We start from the raw sequence: 6,951 nt of genomic DNA on the forward strand, positions 1-6,951 counted from the left end.
TGCAATAGCAGAGCGCAGCCTTATCACGTAACTATGGTTGCTAACCAGCCGAGATGGCGGACCTATGCGCTAATCTGATCCCGTAGGGATCGTATACAGTTACTCTAGCAGCGTCGGTCACTCTTTGTCCTCTTCCGAACTAAATATTCCCCTGACAGGTTGGCTTCACCGCAATACAGGTCGAAAACCACTCGAAAAAGTTCAAGGCTTTATCACCCGTGATAAGGCTCAACTTTTGTGTGACGACACACATTGCAGCGACGGTCACTCTGTGCCTTCTTGTCAGCTAGGTATTCGTCTGACGCCTTGGCTTCCCCGTGATAGGGGTCGAAAACACCTCAGAGGGTTGAGGAACTTTTCACTAGGCCTGTAGCCAGAAATATTTTTCAGGGTGGGTGGGGAGGAATGCACTAATTAAGGCCTTGAAAAACGCCTATTTTCATTTATTCCTCGGTAAAATGCCCCCCCCCCCCCCCTCCATCTGAATCTTTTTGGGGGTGTGGGGTGGGAGTCTTTAGGCCCCTTTTCCTTTGCTGGGCCTGCTTATCACCTGCGATGAGGCTCAACGAAGGAATAAAGAATTATTTGATTGCAGCACTGGGAACCGAACCTAGTACGTGACAGGTTAGGGCTTCCCGAAAGGTCGTTCTGAGAATTGCGCTGAGAACCAACGCTTACTTGAACCGTATACATGTGAACCAAATGAATGCGATGTATCCACGAAGAAAAAAAAAACTTAGTGTAGCATCGAGATTTGAACCTAGCCCGTCACGGCCCCAAGCCGATCGCCTTAACCATTAACCGTTAACGAACGCTCCGTTAACGCGAATAAATCTGAACCATATGAATACGTCGTACTTTTGATGAAAACTTTCTGGTTTGAAGCCGCCACCCATTAGACAAAGCACACCTGTTGCTGTGCGCACTCCCTTAAGATGACATAGTTGGTGCATCACAAGTTCGAAAAAGATTTCACAGGCATGATTGCCAGTTGTTTAAACAATGCTACCAATTACACAGAATGCAGCCATATGCGAATGCTTCACTGACACAACCCACCTTCAACTTTATCGATCACATATCCACAATTCCACAATTTAAGTTTATCAAGTAACTTCTTATAATAAAAGGCATGGACTTAGGGTTGAAGTACTCACTAGGGCAAGATATCGCAATCACGTTCAACTCTTAAAGGCGAAGCGTAACGGTCCCCCAATTTTTATTGTATGATGTTATCCGAGAAGTACGTCCTCCAGTTTATGTCAAGAGAAAATGCGCAAACATCGCATAGTTTTAACTGTTGCACCTGTTGGAGACCTTGCGGGTATTGGACTTGCTGCATCCCATCAGTAGCGAGAAGAAGAACGATGGAGGCTTGAAGTGAGGATTCAAACAGCAGCAATTTATTTAACGCTACGATGCACACGGCAGCGTCGGCCCATGGAGACACCTGACAGAGGAGCGGTGACCATTATTACCGGCAGCAGCAATCAGCCAGCGCTGGAGACGACGTCCTTCCTCCCTAGGCAGTCATTGCACCTGTCCCGATAGAATGAAGAATCCGTTTAGAGAAGGGAAACTGTGCCTTTGACAAGGGCACAAAAGACAAGTAGCGTGGAAGTACCGAAGGCACACAAGAGACGCCGCTAAGCAAACCGGAAGTGAAAAACGGAAATTGTGGTCTTTTTTTTTTGTAGAAAAAAGAAAATCGCCGACCTTTTTATTCTGTAGCGGGCGCACACGCTGATATGCGGTTGCCTCGCCTGTTTTTTTTTATTATTATTCTATGGCTACCTTTTCAAACAGAAGTGGACGAAAGAGAACGAGACTTGCGCAGGGTTACGGGTGTCTCGTTATCTTTCGCCCACTTGTTTTAAGCGCGTCGATACGCCCAGCAGCTCGCCAAAGCACCCTTCGGAACGCACTAGGTGTGCGTACGGTGGTACCACCTCCGATGGTTACATTGGCAACTGGCACCAGTAAAAACAATTTACGAGTTAAGGAGAACAATATTCTTTACTGACAGCAAACCAGCAATGATGTTTCAATGCAAAAAATAATAATAAATCTATAGTGTCAGAACCATTATCGAGAGTTCATAAACACCACGCCTTCCTCTTCAGAGGCGAAACGAACAAAGAGCGTGTCTCGCTTGCTGGCTCCATCACAGTCGTAAATATCGGCGTAAGCTGCTTCAGTGAAAGGTTCAGATTTGAGCCCATGATTTCGCCGAGCACGGTTAACCCTCCCCCCCCCCCCCCCCATTTTTAATGCAGTACTACATAGTCCAGTAAAGTTTAGGACACAGAAGGTGGGGTTTTTGCGCTAGGAAATCACTTTGGAGTGAAAGTCGAGAGAAGCACAAGCATTCGAACACGTGGAGTGCCTTCGAAAATCTACAGCCGCCTTTTTTTTTTTTTAAACCTGAACGCGCTAGCTTCGACCGCCGAGTCTCAACGCGGGTCTTCGGACGTCCTGGCACCCGGTTGTCGCAAGTGCCTAGCAGAAGACAGTTGCGCAGGTCTGTTCATCCCATGCATGCACGTATTATTGTTCCTTTCATCGCTGTTCTCCATTAAACGCCGCTTATCGACAGCGGCGGTGCACGCTCGCGCGTTCAGGTTAGAAAAAAATGGGTGGCTGTACGTCGTACAAGAACACACTACACTAACAGTGGCAACAAGTCCTCAGAGTGAAATCACCGACAAAAAATTGGAAATATGCGCGCATTGACAAAAGGAATCTACCTGTCACCGCCGTAGAACTTGCAGAAATCGATGACTTCGCCAGTATGACAGCTCCTGGGGCATAAGCCTACAGCGACTACCTACAATATGTGAGCGAATAAAACAAAATGCTAGGGAAAAAAAAAACGGAACGCCGACGACCACGCCAACCATAGGACAACCATTACCCAACCATATGGGTAACTGCCCATATGCGCGTTACCTTCCCGCCGCCGAACCAACGTTTACAGAACAGGTTTTATATAAACGTTGCGCCGAATATCGGCGGCACAAGTGTTCCCCTTCGTCACCGATAAGAGAATTGCCTTTTTTTTTTCTCGCCCCCATCGGCAATGGCCGATGGGGGGGGGGGGGGCGAAAAAAATAGAAAAAAAAAAACTTGAGACTTTCCGAGGCTATAGCTGTACCCTCGGCCGCGCGCTGGTAGGCCACGCGCAGCGCCACCGCGCAACATATGCCACCGTGCAACATATGGTGCTATCTCTGGATAGCCGGTAATAATCAATCCAGCACAAAATTGCCAAGCAAAGGATCTATGATAATACTCGGGGTAGTTCTCTACTGTTTGAGGACGGGAGTATTGCGAACCAAGACATGTCGGGCTAAATACAAAGGGGTAGACACCGTATGCAGTGCGCGTGGAGAGGAAGAAGAAACTGCCGAACACTTGATAATGTTCTGTAAAGGGCTTCACCTTATAGTTTTGGATGATGGCGCAGAGTTTCTCAATGCACTAAGGTTTAGAACCAGGGAGGGCAAAATAGACTTTAAGCGGGTAGAATTAACTAGGAGGAGGTTAGCTGATTGGTGGCTAAAGTCAAGGCACGAGGGAAAATTAAATCATTCACTGCAAAGTATGAATCCTCAACCTCACTATTTAAACTAAAAAAAATAAATTTAGTTTTTGGTTCATTAAGTATTACGGCTTGGTGGGGATAGCCACCGCCCGACCTAAAGGCTACAGCCATATCCATCCATACATCCATCCACGGTGTGAAAGCGAGCATTTGTATTGTGAAACTGTCCAATGGCTTAGTTTCAATCAAAAAGGAAAAAAAAACAAGCTCGAGCCTGCCAGGATTCGAACCTGGAATCTTCTGATCCGTAGTCAGACGCGTTATCCGTTGCGCCACAGGCCCACGGCGTCCTTGGTCTCATAATGCAAATGTGACCGATGGCTTTGCGCCGATAATAAAAACTCGTTGGACAAGAGTAGTATATGACGAACTCGGGCATAGACACACAATGCCCACACTGCTCAGAATTGTGCTGTTCACTCGAACACATGTTGTGTCAATGTCCCACGTTACCTCGAGGACCTCTCACCAGTGAGTCCGACGGGGAGGAGGCACTCAGGAGCCTGCAGTCTCAGAAACCAACAAAAGGCAGTCAAGAAGGGCCAAGAACTGGCGGAACGCCATCACGTTTACGCCCCGACTCGGGCGTCGCCTGCAGTAGCGGCTGCTAGAGTGTCCCTCGTGGACACCCTGGTGGCTTAAACTCCTCAGGACCATTTAAAGTTATTGATTGATTGATTGATTGATTGATTGATTGATTGATTGATTGATTGATTGATTGATTGATTGATTGATTGATTGATTGATGCATAAGAGGTTTCAGAAAATTTCCGGGAGTGAACGTCGCGAATTACGAAAAATACATTCTAAAATGTTTGTCGTCACGCGCGGAGACATACGCGAAATTGGAAAACGAAATTTCCACCTTATTTTTTTTTCGCTGTTAATGACCTTATGACAGTGAAACTTCTCGTGTCAGAGTACTCAGCGCGCAGTTTATCAATCTGTCCAAGTCATTTTTTTTTATTGGTGTCCCTTAAATAAGTACTTAAAATTATTATGCAAATAAATATTCATTTACTGCTGTTAGCCATGGTCAATTTTACAGAACACCTAACACTTCGTAAGCAGAAAATGCAACCGCAATTTGTTTTTTGATGTGTTTAATTCGAGCACACAAAATTAATACTCTCGACGGCCCGGTCCTGGAATACGGCACGCTGAACTACGGCTCATGCACCTTCACCAAAGTTATCGGCTACAGTTATGGACAGCGCAGTAAATTTAGGTCGAGACACAATGACTATGCCGAAGGTTCAGTTTATCTAAGTTCATCCGATGAGCAGATGAGCATTGTCTCTTCCTTTTTAGGAGCGAAGCTCCTTATAGCGTTACCCGTTCATCACTCGTAGCTGTTGTAGTGTGTAACAAGTATAACATTTTGACCTCCAAGGTGGTGCCGGTGAGAGATTTCTTCTGTTCGTTGTTAAAAAACAAAAAAATAGTACTCAATGTACATGCCAATGGCTGCTAATGGGGAATGAGAGACAGGAGCATTTGGCTTTTAGTTAACGCGCACGCTGCAATCCCCATCTGCAGCCATTGGCATGTACATTGAGCACTATCTGACAAGAAAGGGTTGCTAGGTTATACTCGCTGGGTGTAACCTCCATAGTTTTAGGAAGGTTCAGCGAGCGTTGAGCCACAGTGCATTGAATACAATGACCTAGTATATACCATGAACTCGAGGCGGTTAAAGGTGGGAAGTAGATACGAAGAGCAAGCCGTAAGAAAGTAAAAGCGGAATTCTCCTGTCTCTCATTTCCCATTAGCAGCCATTGGCTTGTACATTGAGCACTATATGACAGGAAAAGGTTGCTACGTTACACTCGCTGGGCGTAACCTCCTTGGTTTTAGAAAGGTTTAGCGAGCGTTGGGCCGCAGTGCCATGAATACAGTGAATTAGTATATACCGTGAACTCGAGGTGGTTAAAGGTGGGAAGTAGACCCAAAGCGCAAGCCGTAAGAAAGTGTGCATGTGCCACTTCTCGTTTAGTCCTTGGAATGTTCGCTGGATGGCGATGCTTCTATACGGGGAATATATGATGAAACGATGCGAGATGGTGGTACTTGGAGTGTTGAATAGATGGACGAACGGACACACAGACAGATGCATGGATGGATGCAGGGACGGACGCATGAACAGACGCACACACGGACGGGCGGATGGACGCATGGTCGGGTCACACAGACGGACGCTTGGACGGATGGAAGCAAGAACGAATGGACGGACGAATGCTTCGCCCCACTCTCCATCATTCACTCCGTGGATATGCTGCCAATTTTTTGTTGACCACTGGTCCAAGGCACAGGCAAAATGAAGTTGCGCTTACATATGTGGACATTGCGCTTGAAGGAGATAATGTCCTTGCCGAGATGATGCCAAGGTGGTCCAGGCTGCAGACGCTGTTATGTGAAAACACAAATCATGCTCATCAAGATTTGGATCTGAAGGGTGATCGCTGTAAATATATATCGGTCCGCAGCGACAAATCATTCGAATAACCAGGCCTCTCGTGACAACCATCGCATTCAATTGTACAAAGATGCACCATACGCCTACGAGTTATCATCATCATCTCATCATCATCATCATCATCATCATCATCAGCAGCAGCAGCAGCAGCAGCAGCAGCCTGACTACGCGACCTTTATCTTTTATCTATATATTTACCTCTCCTTATTATCACCTCAATATGCATGGTGCATACAAAACAGGGTACAAACAAGGTGAATATTGAACCATGTGTTGTACGTGCCCTACCACTTTTTTTATGCAGCGAATTCAGTTGGCCTACATATTGCCCCCATAGCAAAGCAATCCAATGGTGGGACTCAACTTCAAAAATGTTTTTCTCCGCTAACACAAAAATGACTTGGATTAAACTTTCTGTGAACTAAGCCGCTGTGACTTTCAATCGTACGCGCTTTTTTTCCTGTTTTTTTTTTCTCGGATCACCTTAGGGCGCTACAAACGTACGTCTCAAATTATACAAAAAGAGCGTTTTCGCCGAATCCAGGATTTTATATTATAGTGATATAGTCTATTCACCACGCATCGGTAAAACAAAACTATTCGTAAATAGGACATTGTATGGAGCGTTTGTCAGACGTAATTTATGCATTCTATTGATACTCGTAAATTGTAGAAAAATTCTCGAAAATGCTATAATTTGCTCAGTTTTGTGAATGCTCTAAAGAGTGAAAAATTTGAAGCTATCATGAGGAACTGTCATAATAAAGCACGTTGCTCCAAAAACGCAAAAGAAACAAATATTGAAAAAACGTGCGAAACGGTCAATTTATAGGGATTTTTTTTTCATACCTGGTTTTCTACATTTCGTGAA

The 6,951-nt window shown here is 45.5% G+C and overlaps 1 non-coding gene across 1 annotated transcript; it reads right to left on the reverse strand.

Annotated features, from left to right (window-relative positions):
* Nucleotides 1-3,813: 3,813 nt before the first annotated feature.
* Nucleotides 3,814-3,886, reverse strand: TRNAR-ACG (transfer RNA arginine (anticodon ACG)). Its single transcript has one exon. It is a non-coding gene; the product is annotated as a tRNA-Arg (tRNA).
* Between the last annotated feature and the right edge of the window lie 3,065 nt (nucleotides 3,887-6,951).

The sequence above is a fragment of the Rhipicephalus microplus genome, chromosome 5, assembly GCF_043290135.1.
Source record: "Rhipicephalus microplus isolate Deutch F79 chromosome 5, USDA_Rmic, whole genome shotgun sequence".
NCBI classification, from domain to species: domain Eukaryota; kingdom Metazoa; phylum Arthropoda; class Arachnida; order Ixodida; family Ixodidae; genus Rhipicephalus; species Rhipicephalus microplus.